We start from the raw sequence: 18,631 nt of genomic DNA on the forward strand, positions 1-18,631 counted from the left end.
CGATAGAAATTTACGTCATAATTTATGCGCATAAATTAATATTAGTTTCTCGCTAGAGGCGCTGTAGTCGGTTCGGACGAAAAGTTATGATGGCGGCTGATTTGTTACTGGAACAGGACATTCCCGGGGCAAAGTTTGTTCACGCGTCGGTAGAGGAACACACAACTATTCAGTTAAAAAGATGGTTGAAATGTCGTGGGCTTCCTACTTCTGGAAAACGACCGGATTAATAGAAAGGTACCCAATATTTGATAAGGTTTTATGCAAACAGCGAAAATCATGAGTATCACGCTTGAAACATTTACGTAAACAATAAAATATTAACATTTTTTTCTCAGTAATGTTTCGTTTCAATTAAATTAATAAATGATTAAATCTACAAACAAACAAACAAACACATGCTTTGACCTTTTGGCCATTAAATGACTTTCCTAATATTATGCAGATGCCAGAATGCTGTAAAAAACAATGTTAAAATTGATATGAAAGTTGACGATGGTAAATGGCTGAATCTTAAAAAGAATCCAACACCTGCTGCATACCAAGTTCCCTATGTTCCAGTTCAAGGCTGGAAGAAATTTCCATCTGTGTCTATACCAAAACATTTTAATCATGGGTATATCTACTATTACCTTGTGGAATCAGTAGCATCAGTAGAGTGTGACTCAAACAGCTCTGATGATGACTGTCAAGATGATGTACATACTAGCAAACCATTTACTAAGGGTATGAATCTCTTTAGGAGTGGTCATGTGAAAAACATACATGATGTCAGTTGTAAAGGACACTATTTTGTTAAAGCATCAGTGTTGGCTTCCTACTCACAACATTTCTACAACTGTACAATAACATTATCCGAATCATCAAGATCAGTATTAGAGGGAACATGCACTTGCTCTGCTTCTGGCTTGGGCAGATGTTCTCATGTTGCAGCTCTTTTGTTTGCATTGGAGGACTACATTATTGAATTTGGGACCGACTTGCCTACCTGCACAGACAAACTACTACAGTGGAACAAAGGTAGAAGAAAAAATAAGAATCCTGAGACAATTTTCAACAAGGAATACAAGTCCATGAAAAAAACTCTTAAACGTCAAAAAAACCTCAGCCAAAAATATCTTAAACTCTGATCCAAGACCTGAAGAACTGAGGGAGAATGAAATATCAAATGAAGAAAAATGAATTTCTATCAAATTTAGTCATGAATGGACAAGAATGTGGATGGACAAATTTATTAGATTTTCATTATAAAAATTTCAGCATACGCAGCTCTGTTAAGGCTGCATAAAGGGGGCGGGGCCTAATTTATACGGGAAAAGTTTACTGTGACATCACACAAATATAGCAATTCCTCACAATAACAGAAAATGAAATAATTTGCGAATCTAAACTGCATAAGAGTAATGAACTACATCAAAACTTACCACTGCATTCATTTTTGTCGCTAGTTAAATCCCACACAGCAAAATATAAAGAAGTCACTGATCGCAATGCACTTGTCGACATGACGTCATCATGGTAATGTTTGACGCATTTTATGTGCAATGAGAGGCGGATCAAGTAATTTTTTCACAGTGAAAAATGCATTTTATTATTAAACAGAATATTATTTGAAAATCTTAGGTAGACCATCAATACAAATCTGAAACGTTTGTTTAGTGCCTTTATTTAAAAAATATCGAGAGAATGTATTGAATTAATTCTACCGCGTTTTTGTCTACAGGGTGTGCATGTTTCACGCCGAGGTGCCTCATTAAATCGCCTTTTCGCAAGGGCATACACTTAATAGATCTTGACCATTTTTTGAATACACACAATGGACATATTCCTTAACTTGAAAAGTGCTGCTGCTTTCCTGAAATCGATAGCATAACTTAATAAATACATAAAATACTTGGTAAAGGTCACACATATTTCGACATTAGCAAGATAACTTGAAATTTAAACTAATAAAATGCGAATTCTATTTAAAGCAGCAGCACTTTCCATAAACTACAAGTTATGTAGAATTAATCTATTACTTTAATTTTTAATTTTAACTAGGGTATGCCCTTGCGATATTGAAATTTGTTTGTGACCTACATACAGTACACATTACATGCATTTATCACGTGACTATCAAATAACGTGACCTACCAAATTCAGTACATAGCGGGGTATACAATGTTATTTCAAAGAATGTTAAAGTCATAAGAAAATATAGTACCTTTACAAAATTAAAATTCATTTTAAAAAGGTATGTATTTATGCACGTTTATATTATGCTGATTTCCTCGAAGTACGCCTTAACAGTGCTGCGTAGATGATTATGGTGTAGATATTCTCAATGTAGACAATTTATTGATAATTTAAAAGTAATGTGTTCTGATAAATGTTCCCCATTTGTATTTGATAACACAGTAGGTCGGGCATTATCTCTGGACTGGCAGGTAAATAGATGGTGCAGGGTAACAGCATCAAATGCAAAAGATATCAAATGTGTCAGAACAGGTATTACGAGTCTAGTCAATAGACTTCTGTGGTCAGATTCCCCTGTAACAACAGCCCTACTGTATGGGCATGAATCTGATGCTCTTGCACATTACAAACTACAGTGTGCAGGAAACGGGTTTGTGGTTGAACCCAAAACACCCTACTCTTCGATGTAGTCCTGATGGAATATTCATTGATAAATGAAACAAAGGGTTTAGTTGAGATCAAATGCCCATATGTGCTTAGAAATTGTAATCCCTTGAATTTCATAGACAATCTGTCAACAAAGCAATGTAGAAATTTTTGTTGTGTTAAAGATAATCAAGGAAATTTGAGACTCAATAGAAATCACAAATACTATTATCAGATTCAAATGCAGTCAGCTTTGTATGAATTAGACGTTTGCGACTTTGTTGTCTGGTCTCCAAAGGGTATGTCAGTGGAGAGAATATCTGTCAGTAATGACTTGTGGTCTTACATGTGACCTCAACTTGAGGCTTTTCATAGAGAATACCTTGTTCCAGAATTTTTCCTCATGCGGCTACCTCGTGAACTTGAAATTATACAGCTTAAGTATAAGTTTATGTAGCGAAGATTTAATCAAGATCGAATCATCCCTACGGTTCTCGGTAGCTGCATTGTGTTAACTTCCTGTTTCTTTGTGTTGTTACCTTCGGTCCTCAGCAGATCACGTGACCTGAAAGGTATATATAAAGAGGCAGTCGGGTTGACTAGTCAGTTGGTTGTTGGCGGCTGATGTGAGAAGACCGTCCAGAACAGAAGCCGAACGTGGTAGGTACTGTGTTTAATACCTGAATAAAGTCTTACGTGCCTGCAATAGGCTTTCGGGACTTTGTTAGAGTATATAGAACTATATATACTGTATAACACGGTTTGGCTGAAGGTCAGAAGCGAATGCGCTTCAAGCCTTGGAAGGCGCGTGCGCTCCAGAGAGAAGACAGGGATATTTGTAAATATTGCTGATTTAAATCTGTGATTGAGATCTTTAAATTAACTTAATTATATTGTTCAGATAGAACAGGCGAATCCCATAAACGAACCCGGAAACGTTACATTTACATTTGTACATAATAAAACAAAGTTTTCATTCATTCTTGTGTACTGTTTTATTTTGCAAATTCACAGATGAGTAAATAAGTGCATACAGGTATTGGTAATCTTTCTGATCAGTTAAAGATTAAACCAACAATATCAAGAAAATCCTGAAAATGCCGCAGAAAATGGTTAAAAATCAAATTCATTAATTTCATGGTTACTGAAAAGAGAAATTTCTCTGATTTTTTTCAAAATGCAACTCCTACATTTTTGGTCTGATTTCAATAGGACTTGCTAGGCAAGTACAATATACTAAGGTATATAATTCATTTTATTTATTTTTGACTTTGACAATGTTGTTGCCACAGGAACTAGACATAGAAAATTGTGTATTTTTTATTCAAAACATTTACTCCTCCTACAGTTTTGGAATATACAAAGATACATCTTTTGTTATTAAAGTGCATACAGTCTCATCAGACTCTTCTTGTTCACTTTCCTCAAATGAAAATTTTATTCATGCCTTAACACTTATTTTCTTCAGATTTATTGATCCCTTGATAAATAAAATTTTTATTTCCAGCAATTTTTTTTTCTTAGTTTCATTGAAAAATCTTGCCCAAACAAGTACATATATACAAGTATATCAAGCAGTTTACATAATGTCTTGTAATAAATCAGATGATGAGAGCTGGAACCCTGCCACTGATGTATCAATGTTGTAGCAATGAAGGTCATTTTAGATAATGTTTAAAAATGAAATACAGATGCCCAGGCTGTAGACGGAGTCTTCAGGGTTGGTGAGGATATAAATGTAGTAATCCACTGCATCATCACAAATATTATTTGAAGAGAATGACTAGCTAGTGATTTGTGCTTGTGAACATTTGTCAATAAAATGTCCTGCCAGTGTTTCAGGTATCACCTTTGAAATACAGAGTGGAACCCTAGCTGTTAAACATCCACTGTTAAAAGACAAGGAAAAAACAGCAAAGGTGTGCTTATTTGGAAGGAATGCAGAAACCCAGTATTGTTAAGGAGAGATGATTAAAGTATCAGCTGTTCATCCCAAGAAGTATTTGGACACGCTGCAATTAACAACATCCCCTGCATCTATATGTGAGGTAATATATATATATATATATATATATATATATATATATATATATATCTCACAAGCTCTAGAAATGCAAAGGAGATGGACGAACATAGCGTGCAGAAAGCCTACAGCTTCAGATACACAAAAATCATGTTCAATTTGTGAATTTAGTATTTAAGAGTAAAGTTTTTATTATTGAAATTTATGAAATTATGATAAAACTTTTCTGAGGAAACTTTTCTCGCAAAATTTATTCTTTTATTGAAAAAAAACTAATGTGATATTCGTGGGGTTTGAACCCTAAGCAATAAAAATCCTGAGTATCATTTTCTTTCCAGACTAGCACGCTAACCACTAGACTACATAAGTCCTGATGAAGAATGGCATTTAAATCATGTTTGTGATATGACCCTTGACTTAATGGACTTCAAGTATTTCTCGAAAAGATGCGAATGTTGTGTCAAAAAAATATTTTTAAGGTATAGTGGGTCTTTGCTCCATATATTTGGTAACAAAAAATGTATATTTTCATGCAAACGTTGAGGATTAACTTTCAAAAAAAAGGAGCGAAGACCCACTCATATCGAAAAATAGGGTTATAGTATGAGAAAATGACTCTTTTTGCCCTCTTTAGTGTGTGTATAATATTTCATAGGCAAATAATTGCAATCTTTGAGGGATTTTTGCAAATTGTAGAGATTCTATATAAAGTATATTTTAATGTTTAGTGAAATATCAAGGAAAATTTTAATGTAATTGAGATTTAATTTTTCACCTTCATGTTTGTCACACTATAGGCTTTTCGCTCGTCATGTTCACCCATCTTCTTTGAAAAATGGTAGTTTGCATTAAATTATTGTATTAAACTTTGAATCAAAAACAATTGTTAAACTTTTTCATTTTAATTATGTCAACGTGACCCAATTTATTATTTCAAGATTTTTTGATGAAAGTTTGTATCATTTATCGTTAATTTCAATATTTATAAATTTTGTTAAAGAAAGATCTTTATTGTTTAAGCCTCTCTGTTCAATTCAAATTAGTGAGGATGATGGAAAAGAATACTGTGCAGATATAGATTTTATGGAGGAGTAGGATGTCAACCCCATCACTATATCACATAGAGCCTCTCATGTATTCTTACAAAATCCGCCATATTTGAATCCCTCAGGTTTTTTCGCTGCCGTGCTGAATAGGACATGTCGTGATACGACAAAATAAAATCCTATCCGGAAATCCATCAACGCCAGTCAAACTAGCCATTTCGGTCATCTAGGGACGTGACGTATGCATCAATTCATTACCAAAAAATTCTGCGACTTTTGGAAAAGGAGTTGATACCAGCATAGTGTAAATCGATGAAAGCTGCTCGTTCAGTAATCGTGGAAGGGAAAATAAAAATTTCTGGGTTTTCAGAATGATTGAGCGTGTAACAAGAACATACATTTTGCAGTTAGTCGAAAATAGAAGTAGAGCCATTTTACTACGTATAAAACAAAAATGTGTTTTACTTAATGCACAATATTTTTAGACCAATGGTCCGCTTATCAACCAATCAGTAAAGAAGGATTTGATCATGCAACTTTCAATCATAGAATTAGATTTGTAAGTGAAGATTGATGCTGTACAAATGCCATAGAGGAATTTGTTTAATAAAGCGTTGAATTTAAATATAAAAAACATTCATACAAATAAACTTCCATAAATTCTTGAAGAATTCATGTACTATTACCGCTAAGGTGTGTATCCTTCCAAATAGAGAGCTATTTCAATTCAGTATTAAAATTTATTAATCAAATCTCTAAATTAAACCAGAAGTCTCTGTCGAGACTGCAGCTCTACTGGTTTGTACGTATGACAAAGGAAGAGAAAAGTAGCACTTAGGCTGGAAACTTTGCAACAGCTATAAATAAAAAATTACCCTTGTTTTACTCTTTTTTGGGGGGCAAGATGAATTGCAATCAGACTAAACCTGTAGAAGGGTTAGCCTTTTAAAAGAATTGTAGAGATACTCCGATTTTAGTTACCATGGCAACATCATACATCAAAAAACAATTAAGACAATTATGTATCTCAGTGTAGTCTACTTGCATGACACGTTATATTAAAATCATACCAAACTGTAGGTGAAGTAATGTTTTGAAAGTATATCAAAGAAGTTTCAATTTGTTTGGAACCATGGCAACATGGCAACCAAAATCAAAAAAATGATATACAGAATTATGTATCTTAGCGTAGTCTATTTGTCTGCCAAGTTATATTGAAATCAGACCAAAACTGTAGGAGGAGAAGTATTTTGAATGTATTTCATAAAAAATGTCTATTTTTAGTAACCTTGGCAACACTGTTCATCGAAATCAAAATCCGATATACAGAATTATGTATCTTATAGTCTACATGTGTGCCAAGCTATATTGAAATCAGACCAAAACTGTAAGAGGAGTAGCATTTTGGAAGTATTTCACAGAAATTTCTATTTTTAGTAACCATGGCAACACCGTTTATTGAAATTAGAAAAAAACGATACACAGAACTGTGCATCTTAGTGTACTCTATTTGTGTGCAAAGTTATATTGAAATCAGACCAAAACTATAGGAGGAGTAGCATTTTGAAAAATTGTATATAGACAGACAGACGACGGACGCCTTACTACCGCATAAGCCCTTCTGGTCTCTGACCAGTAGAGCTAAAAAATTACGATAAAAATTCAGATAAAGCATAACTTATTCAAAATCTTTTACATGAAAAGTGCATTTTTTGTCGACCGATCACACAGCTATCCATGAATTTAGCAGAGGAGAAGTTAAAGATAATGCTGATAACTTCTGAAAAGAATGAAGAGGCACCTGCCACATGCAAATCTACCAACATAGTTATCTGCCAGGATTTTTTTTTTTATTTAATTCAGACAGCGAAATGGACATAGAAGGTGAATATGATGCAATTTTTAAACATCATAAATGTGATGTTTAGCTTGAACATTGATTTAACCTAAATGTCAAATATCTCGTCTAATATCTAAGTCGGGGCAATTTTATTTGCAGCTTGTTCAATTTAGACATCTCTTTCTTCTTCTGTTTGGATGATCTTTTACATTTTTTCAGCAATGGTTGGTTTGTTGATATGGAAAAACATTTTACAGATTGAATCCAGCATTCGAAATCCTGGCCCTTGACCATAAAGACTGTCCTAGTACTACAGAATTAACCGTTTAACTTTCTCTTGGCCAAATAAATTTTCTGCAATGTATTGTTAATTTAACCTAAACACTTGTTGTGGCCTTTAACTCGACATTTAGATATATCTCGATGGCGTAGTGTCAATTAACAATGGTTATTTCCATTCTTATATCGATACGATATGTCCCGCATAGGCGTCGAAAGCAAATTGAAAGTGGGGTGGCTAAACCAACGGAAAAGGGTAAGCCCCAATTTTCAATGCCTATCTTTGAAAATGGGGGGGGGGGGGGGGGCACCCCACCCCCACGGTTTCGACGCCTATGTCCCGGTGAGCTTGAAATAAAAGATACCACAGAGTATGACACATCTCTTTCATATTTGGATATTTTACTAGAAAAGGATGTTAATGGTAATGTAACAACTAAGCTTTATGATAAATGTGATGACTTTAACTTTTCAAGCGTCAGCTTCCCTTATGCAGCAATATACCTTCATCACCTGCATACGGGTGTATATCTCTGAGTTGACTAGACACGCAAGAGCATGCTCTACATGTGTACAATTTCTAAAACGAGGTAAAGTAGTTCTAATTGTAACGGAGACCGTTACAGACGTTCCCCAAACGCTCCCTTTTCCCTTTAGGTGACCATTCCGTATAAGCTTCATTAGATTAGACAAAATCACCTGCATGTAAATGGTGGTATTTAGACATTACGTAAGAAATTAATTTTAAAAAAAATACCACTCACACGGCGTACCATGTGAGTGACTGTATTTGATCTCTCCCTTACTCCTTATTGTGTTCCTCTTGCGTACGAAATAAAAAAAAAAACACTCACACGGCATACCATGTGAGTGGGGGTTGTTGACTTTCTACCTTACTTTTGTATACTATAACATAAAGTATATTAGTTTGGCCCTGCATTAGTGTTTTGATGTATATGCATGTACATCAGTGTCGTCCTGTTAAGGGTTCTTTGATATGGCAGCTGCTGAATAAAACAAAAACAAAGTCCAACCTGGGACTTAGTCTTTTTCTATTAATATATCAATGCTTGGCCATATGAAGGCTCATCAGGCCGCCTAGCAGACCACAACTGTTTTTTTTGGTGTAGTTGTTTTATGTTTTCTTTTTTTCTTACTTCACATTAATAAAAGTGCCTTCAGATCAATATCTTCTACTTTACAATGGACTTTATATTTATATAATCTCTTTCTAGATTCATGTTAATTCTTATCCTTAATCAATTAGCGAACATATGCAAGAACTTATTCATTTAAGAAGAAAGCGATAATGCACTACAAACATATTTACATAGGAATATTCACAAAATTTTTGACACTGTTTGAAGCTTATAAATGTTACAATTAAATAGAAACTGCATCATTTAAACCAGAATACAAATGTTCAATTGTCACTTTTGGATCTTCTGAGAAGTCTTTTGTGTGTACCAAGTCGAGACAGGAACCGATTCTGTCGTTGGCTTGTTCACAAGTTGCTGGTATCCATAGCTTGTAAACAAAGCCTTCAGAGATGACTTTCCCAAGTAATTGTCATTAAATCGCCCATTATCAACACTGGGGAGAACAGGTCCTGATCGATTCGGGATAACAGAGAGCTGAAGTTGGCCTTAAACTTATCCATCGGATATATTGGAGGTCTATATATATCACAAACAAAGGAAAAGCTGTTGGTTCTAGTAATGATGCATACTCTAAGTCCTTTACATGGGTGTTGTACCTGACATGTTTGACATCTTTTGTAAATATCGCCACTCCACCCCTTGGCTCCAATTTGAGTTGTCGAAGAATGGGATCAGAACTTGCTTATGCATCTTCTCGATAGACTGCGTGAATATCTGAGTTTTGAAGCAAGGTCGGTGGTACATAGTCTTTTTTTTGTTAAGCCAAGTTTCTGTGAAAAACACAATTTGGGAGTCGTTAACAATACCAGCATTTTCAATGTCTTTCCCGTGAGGGAGAAGGCCTTCTGTATTATGTAAAAGTAGTTTCAGACTATAGTGTTTGTCGTCTACTGCATTTTGTCTGAGGAATTTTGACATGTTATCAAGTGATTCCTTTATTTCCGCTGATGCAAAAATGCAGTCTGTATCAAGATAAATGTGTTGAGCGCTTGTAGTGTAGTTTTTCTACTTACTGCCGCATATTCCATTCCTGGTTGGAATATCTTTTGAAGCGATACAACAACTTGTGTTGTTGTCATCCCTGAACCCTTGTGAATAGTCGCTGCCTAGTCAAGCTTAAGTGGCAATTGTTTTCTGATCGCATTCCGTCCTACGAGGGCATCTTCGTATGGCGTTACATGGACAGCATTTTCTGATCCATGTTCATTTGAAACAGTGGCATAAATGGCTTTTCTGCCTTTAGTTTTTTTTAATCAATTCGTATGAAAACGGCTTAAATGTTATTTCCCTGATGTTCTATAGCAGATATCGTGCCAAAAGCCCCAATAACAAGGCCATCTTTAGTGTCAATGTTTCTTTTTAGCATAACTCATGCATTGATTCCAAGTTTTATTATGTCTGGCAGGTCTTCTGGCGATAAGGAAGAATACGGTAGTTTTCAGCGTACCCGAGGTACAGACCCTAAAATGTGCTTCTACAGCTCAGAAACGAACCGTACCGTTCCGTGCAAGAAGCGTACTGTACCCGAGGTACAAAGCGAACCGTACCGTACACAAAACGAACCGTACCGTGCAAGAAGCGTACCGTACCGTGCACAAAGCAAACCGTACCGTACATGAATAATGTTTGAAATAATTATGCAAGCCACACCCCGAAAGCATTCCGAATCTTGCAATGAACAAATACAGTAAGTAATTTTCTTTATTTCTTTCGACGGAGCGCCCGTTAAAGAAGGATGGAAAATAACCCTAGAGATTCAAAATATTATTATGAAGTATATCATGCATCTGGATTTACATCTTTTAATATAAGGAAACTACTCAAAACTAGTTACGATTTCAAAACAACTCGACAGAGTGTGAGGCGATTCCTTATTCGCTATGCATGATCGGCTTGGGCCTGACTAACATTTTTTTCATATTAAATGCAGCATCGTAATATTTTCGTGTACAATTTATTATAAATAAAAGTGAATTAAATATTTTATCGTTTATTTCCATAGCTTTTATCTACCCTATTCTTGTCTCTATGAACGTTCTCGGAAACCAAGACACATTGAAAAATGTATTAGTGCTATTTTCCGAAACCAAGCCCTTAAAATCATTTTTTTTATTCATGTAAGTAATAGTTTTAGGGAGACATGAGTACAGATTTAGCAACAACAACAAAATTTCTTTAAAAAAAAATTACGAACTAAATAACCAATTTGAAAGCGGACATGTTAAAATGTAAACACCTCTCAATCACTAGGGAAAAAAAATAAATAAAAGCGATGTATATATGAATAATATGTGTTTGTTTACACTCTTCTGACCAACTCAAGATGTTACCGCCAATATAACATACTGTCAAAAAGTTCGATCGCCACATTTTTGCATGGAATTTTCAGTTTAATACACGTAATCAAAAAAAATCTGGATATATGTCAGAATTAATTTTTATTCAAAGCATTTTCCCATTTCATTTGCTTTATTCACTGAAATCTGCAGGTAAAATATGTTACCTGGAATTTACACATAAAGCCCAGTTTAATCTTAAAAAATAAATGCTTAGTCCGTGCACTTCTTCATCTAAGTTTTTTTTTAAAGAAACACTGTACATTTCTTGCCATGGTTTCGTTATCTAGACTGACGTTTTTCTATACTTTCGTTATTTAATCTAAACCATTTGAAAACTTCAATCAAGTATTGTCATCACACGTGTACAGGTAAAAACTTAAGCTGTGTATATTGAACCGTATCTAATCCCGTTAGTCCAGATATGCCTACATTCACACGTGTATCAACAGTTTGCTGTCTTAAACAGTAAGTCTACAACAATGAATCAGTTTTAGTCAACAGATAAACAGAATTTCATGTGCAGTCAGCTTTTCTTCTAGATCTTCAATAAAACTAGTGCGAGTTTGACAAAGAAACAAGACGGGGGGGGGGGGGGGGGGCACCCGGCGTGGGCAAATTATTCATTTTCAAAGTTTTTGAGGACATGCATAACTGCATATTATATATTTTCAAGTTAATTGAAAACGGACTATTTATTTCTAACATTTTGACATTATTTAATTCGGAAATCTGTCTTTGCAGTCAATATATATTATATTCATTTATACATTGTAGATAGAACTATAGCTGTCTTAACCGTTATCTTGATCGTAACCGTTTTTACACATTGATGGAAAATTTATGTAAAAGGAAAACAATTACGCGCACAAAAATTAAAGTAATATTTTACTAATTGTGTGCACTTCTACCGATAACTTTCAATGTATTTTTCCTAGTAAGCCAAACACCTAAGAAATCTATGTAAAAAAAATTATAATTCCTATAAAAATAATAACTTATTTTTTATTGTTTGTTTGATCATTCGGTAAAGAGAAAAAATTTTGTTCGTTTGGTTTTTTTTAATGAAGCAACAGTGACAAGAACGTAAAAAGAATGGTAGACGAAATGAAAGCATGAGGGATTTATAAAATCAATCTCATTTGTTTAAAAGTGTGATAAGTGAATATTTAAAATAATAATTGTATTCAATAAGGAAAATTTAAAGGAAAAAAAAAACATATGTACGCTTATTCTTTACAAAATAAATACAGAAAGGCCTTTTATGGCGACGCAACCAAAATATGTTTTTCCATCCTTGTTATACAGTGTTTGTTGATATGTTCGTTTTATTCCAAGTTATTGAACCATAAGGCGATGGTGTACAAAATAAGATAATAAATGAATATAGTCAACTAAAATTATTTTATTTCAAAAATTGAAAGTAGTTCATAAAGAAAATAAATTAAAAAAAGATCCAGTTATTAAGACGACTAGTTACATGTAATAACAAAAAATAAAGCTTTAAAAAGGAAATATTTATAACAGTTTTAACTTAAAAACAACTAAATATGCTTGCGACACCGTTCTTCCATTTATATAAAATAAAGACACGGGGCCTTGGTTTTCAAGGTCTCATCCGAAGGACCCGCAACTTTCATTTCAAAGTGCCGAGCGCATGGCGAAGAAACAGTTGCTACCCATTTTTAGATTACCTGAGTTTACTCAAGTGACCTATTGCTATCTGTTTTCGTCCGTCGGCATGCGTCGTTCGTCGTGCGTTAACATTTGAATATTTCCAGCTTTTTCTCTGAAACCGCTCAACCAATTTCAGCCAATTTTGGCATATAGCATCTATGAGTGAAGGGGAACAAAATTTCTGAAATTCATAGTCCCTGCCTCCCTGGGGCCTGAGAGGTGGGGCAAAAACCTTTAAAATTAATGCAATCTTTCAAAATCTTCTTTACTCTTGGACATCAAGCAGTCAAACTGTTGGCACGATTGTTATAAGCATTAAGTCCTCTACCAAAATTGTGAAATTCATGGCCCCTGGGTCATGGGTTCTGGTCCCGGGGCTGGGCTCTGTTGAATGTATCGTGAAAATGCATTATTCCTTAAAAAATCTTCTCTGCTCCTGGGTATTAAGCCGATGAACTATTACATAGTTATAATCAGGAAGTGTGCCTCTTCCAAAATTGTGAATTTCATGGCCCCTGGGTCAGAGGTTCTGGTGTTAGGGCGGGGCTCTAATGATTAAATAGTGAAAACGCATAAATTCTTTAAAAAATTTCTCTGCTCCTGGGTATTAAACCAATAAACTATGTAGATAGTTCTGATGAGGAAGGGTGCCTCTTCCAAAATAGTGAATTTCATAGCCTCTGGGTCAGGGGTTCTGGTGTTAGGGTTGGGCTCTATTGATTATATAGTGAAAATGCATTAATTCTTTGAAAATCTTCTCCTCTGCTCCTGGGTATTATGCCGATGATCTAAGTATATAGTTAAGATGAGGAAGGGTACCTCTTCCAAAATTGTGAATTTCATGGCCCCTGGGTCAGGGGAACCGTGAAGGTGTGGGGGGGGGGTCCTCTAATGATGATATACTGAAAATGAGTTAATGCTTTGAAATCTGCTTTTTGGTATTATTCAAACATTTATGATGAGCAAGGGTGCCTTTTCCAAAATTGAGAAATGTGTGGCCCCAAGGTCAGGGGTTCCTGTGGGGTGGGGCACTACTGATTATATAGTGGAAATGCATTTTTTCCCTCTGCTCTGCCTCTGGGTATTAAGTAATCAAAGTAATCATGCTAACTGTATACTGTACATTCCTTATTTCACGCGGGTACTTAATATCGCGAAATGGCCCTTTAACGTCAAATCGCGAGAACAGTAATTCTCGAATGGATGGTTGGATCAACTGATTTTACATGGATTTCTGCACAATGAAAATAAAAACGAGTAATTTTATTTCGCGAGAGATGCTTCTCGCGAAATTACGCGATAATTAATTCCTCGCGTATAATTAGGAATCTACAGAGTAATTATGATGAGTAATAGTGCCTCTTTCGAAACTGTGAATTACATGGCCTCTGGTTTAAAATATGAACCAAATTCAATTGTTGGAAAGTTGGTACATGATACTCTGGTGACCTATAAGGCCCGTTGGCCTTTTGTTTATCGACTTAGGTCAGTCGCGGCCGAGATTCGAACTCACGACCTCCCGATCACGGAGCGAGCACTCTACCGACTGAGCTACCGTGAACGGTCCAGATACAAGTGAAGAAGTGTAAGGAAGTAGTCATTTTGCTGCTTCAAGCGATTGAATCGAGGGTAGCGAATAACTGCATGTTTGTTCTCCTTTCTTTGTTTAATATACCCAAGTCAATTCTGCAGTTGATAATGCAATAGCTGAGAACCTGTTTTTGAACAAGTTGGAGGCCTAGAGCGTGGTAAGAAAGAGTAATACAGTAAAACTTGTCTCATCCGGCGACCAGTGGTTCCAAAAGTTTTGGCCGGATTAGACAACATCCGGATTGGAGAAAATTGAACCGTTCTAGCAAGTTAAAAATTACATAGATATAAACAAAGAGTGGTAAATAAATACTTGATCAAATGTGTCATTTTTTACGTTTCACTTGAAAAAATCGTCTATTTCGTTTGTCTTGAACTCTGTTGTTCTTCAGAATTTTTATTTCTGTTTAAGTTTTATATCTCTTGGTCATTCATTTAATTTGAAAATCATGAAATGTTTTAAACACACTTCAAAACCTCATCGTAGCTGTAAATATTATTTTGTTAGGGACAGATTCCTTATTAATTTCTTTCTTTTAAAATTAATATGATTGAATATTTAGACACAGTATTTGTTAATTTCAAATGTTATAATGAATATTGGACCAAAAGGTCGTTGTAAACTAGCGACACAAAGGGAAGTAATTCGAATTGCACGTCGTGCCCGCAAAACGAAAGTAGAAAGGAGGTCATGAATAAGTCTAGCTCCAGGTTTTTCTACAGACATGCTACACGCAACCATCACTATCAGTCTTTCTTTTGCGAATTTCTTCGCCTTACTTGAGCCATTGATGATTTTTTTTTTTTATCACGTTTGTTAAAATCTAAACTGTCGATACAGGATATATCATTAACGGGACAATAATTACCCACGCGAGACTACTCTAATGACCAGCGGGCACAGGTAAAAATAAGTGGCGGGATTAGAGGAGATAATTTGTACTATAATTATGAGCAGTTGGTTCTTGAAATAGCGGCCGGTCTACAGAATAGGCAAGATCCGGATTGAACAACATTTATTAAACATAAATTGTAAAGAAAATTCAAGGGACTAAAATATTACGCCGGACTGAACAACATGCCGGAATGCACAACATCCGGATTCAACAAGTTTTACTGTATGAGCAAAACTCTGCCAAACATTGTTCATCAAATGGGTGTCCAATTGGTCGAGCGTAGTATTTGTCAATGATGGAAGACATCCATATATTTTTACTGTTTCCTTTTCGTGATTTTAGTGTGTTTAATGGAAGACTCATTTTAATTGCATTGCTTCCTGTTGGAATGAATACAGCTTCTCTTGAACATTCTGTCAGGTGCTTGCTGCATACTCTATAAACGGCTTCTTGCGCAGACACCTCTCTGTTTTGGATGTATAGCTGGGAAATGTATTTCATTGCAGAAGCAGCATCTTTAATGCCCTCTCGTGCTTCTTTTTGAGTATTTGTTATGAGTTCGCCGACCTCGGCTTTGCTGATATTTGATAGTATATAGGCTACACATGAGTAAGTGTCTAACACATATTGAATGTCTATATTTGCATTCCAAGCACGTAGTAAAGATGGATTACAATATTTAACCCAACCATCAAATATACTTGTTCTGTAATATATCGTGTTTTTCTTTCTGTTTGCAGCCAAACTTTCTTTGAATTTGGCAAAAGTACTATTACAAGCAAGCAAAATGTCTTCAAATGTTATGTCAGATTTAGCCGAGTTGATTATACTCCATACCTCTTTACGCAGCTCTGGGAGAGTTCGATCACCGACTAATGGTTAGTTCGGTAAGTGCTACTGCGCATGCCCTTGATCGAACGGAGTTTAGTTTCACTTTGGTTTGTGAACCTGACCGAAATTTCTTCGATTATTAAAGTGAAAATACCTCTTTTGGAGTTTTTGCAGGAAGACGATGATTATTTTTATTTCTTTGCTCGTTATGAAACAGATAGATATTGGTCTTTGTTCAGGAAGAGCGAATGGACTCCTAAAATTACGAGTTATATGGAAACGTTTGACGAATTTGGGCTTCCACAAAACATTGATGATTTTCGCTTACACTATCGTGCCAGAAGAAACTTGTTTGAAATTATTCTTCATGAAATTTATGGAAGTTTACTCTTAGGTGGGAGTGGGCCCTACAACGCCATAGAACCTCAAAAACACCTCCTTGTTTGTCTGTGGTATCTGTCTAATATGTCGTCAATGCGAGAGTTAGCTCACATTTTCAACTTGTCGAAATCAACAGTTCATGCAGTAGTAATGAGGGTGTTGGATGCACTTCAAGAGTTGAGACCAAGAGTAAGTGGTTCACTTAAATTTGAATAATTGTTGCTCACTCTCATAAGCATTAAGGTGTGATAAGTTAATAGGAATGTTTTAAGATATACTATCTTAAACGACGGTTGCTGTGTGCTATACAATAAATAGATCAGCACAAATCTTTGATGTATAAATTTTGACAAGGTAAAATATACATCATACGTTTTTTACTCATTCTATCAAATAATAATAATACATCTGTATCATTCATGGATTTCAACGAATGGGTATAGATTTTCAATTATTGATTTTATGTCAAGAACCTCCAATTTATATTGATTTTATACCTGATTTAATTAATGGTTCTATTTAAAGGTGGTTTGTTGGCCAGATGCTGAGCGACAAAAAGAAATCTTACAAGTTGAGAACATGTGTAAGCTTCAAGGGGTAGTCGGATTCCTTGATGGAACTCACGTAAGACTTTCATCGGCCCTCAATGGTGAAAGAGATTTTTACAATAGAAAAGGATTTCCATCCATTCAAGTACAGGTAAATAGCAAGTGTAAAAGTAGCTTGCTTGCATAAATGCTATAATGTCATAACCTTGCGTTAGCTTAAACTTGGCAAAAAGTAATTACCGGGGTATTATCATAGTACCAGTGTTTTTACATTTTCACCTTTGGACATCAATGATCATTTTGATAATCCCCTAAACATCACATGTATATCCATTTGACTTATTAAAAATTTCAGTGATTCTTCAAATAGATTACCTGAAAAAAAATTTAAGTATGTTGAAATAAACTCAATGCTTATTAAAATGAAGAGATTTTCTTTAAGAGCAGTAAAAAAAAACGTTTTATATATATATTTTGCAGGCTGTAGTAGACCACCAGATGAAATTTACAAATATTTATGCTGGGTGGCCGGGCTGTGTCCATGATGCTCGCGTTTTGAGAAATTCATTGCTATACACAGAGACTGAAGCAGGAAACCTTGTACTTGTTGATCACTATATTCTTGCTGACAGCGCGTATCCTCTCAGGAACTGGTTAATAACCCCCTTTAAGAACTTGGGAAATCTTACCCTACAGCAAGTCCGTTTCAACAAGAGACTGTAAAGTGCACGACAAGTTGTTGAACGTACTTTTGGCCATTTAAAAGGACGTTTTCGTCGGTTGCAGGACATTCTTTTACACAGCTCCACAGAAATTTGCCAAATGATTTTGGCTGCCTGCATATTACACAACATGTGCATCATTAATGATGATGAAGTTGAAGATTACATCATGGGAGAACACTTACAGGATCCAAATGACTGCCAGTGTGATAATATTTACCAAAACGGACACAATGGCATTGTAAGGAGATTGCAGCTTGTCAACAGTTTTATCTGATTACACAAATGGCTGAATTATTGAAATTTTTTTTCAGTTGCAATATGCAAGTGATTATTTTGTACGGTGTATTGCATGCATATTGTACAAGAGTGCTGTACAGCGTACAATAAACAAATTGAAATTTTAACACATTTTTGTGTCAAATGCAATAAAAGTTACAACTACCAAAAAAAAAAAAAAACCATGACTTCTCATTATTAGTATTTACTTCAATATTAAAGGAAACATTATCTTGCAGATGTCTTCAGGATAAAGAATGAACAGCTTAAATTTGACAATTAATTAATATTCCAATCAGGATCAAAACAAAGTAAAATGAATAACAAAACTTCATCATATTGTTATTTCGGACAACAGAAATCAAAACTTCAACATCTTGCTATTTGGCACAATAGAAACTAACCTGTAACGCAGGAAA

The 18,631-nt window shown here is 35.1% G+C and overlaps 1 pseudogene; it reads left to right on the forward strand.

Moving 5' to 3' along the window:
- The first annotated feature begins 89 nt into the window (after window positions 1-89).
- Window positions 90-18,261, forward strand: LOC133199796 (uncharacterized; annotated as a pseudogene).
- The last annotated feature ends 370 nt before the right edge of the window (window positions 18,262-18,631 follow it).

This window comes from Saccostrea echinata, unplaced genomic scaffold (genome assembly GCF_033153115.1).
Source record: "Saccostrea echinata isolate AGI-Se365-2 ecotype Australia unplaced genomic scaffold, CSIRO_AGI_Sech_v1 ptg000036l, whole genome shotgun sequence".
Taxonomy (NCBI): domain Eukaryota; kingdom Metazoa; phylum Mollusca; class Bivalvia; order Ostreida; family Ostreidae; genus Saccostrea; species Saccostrea echinata.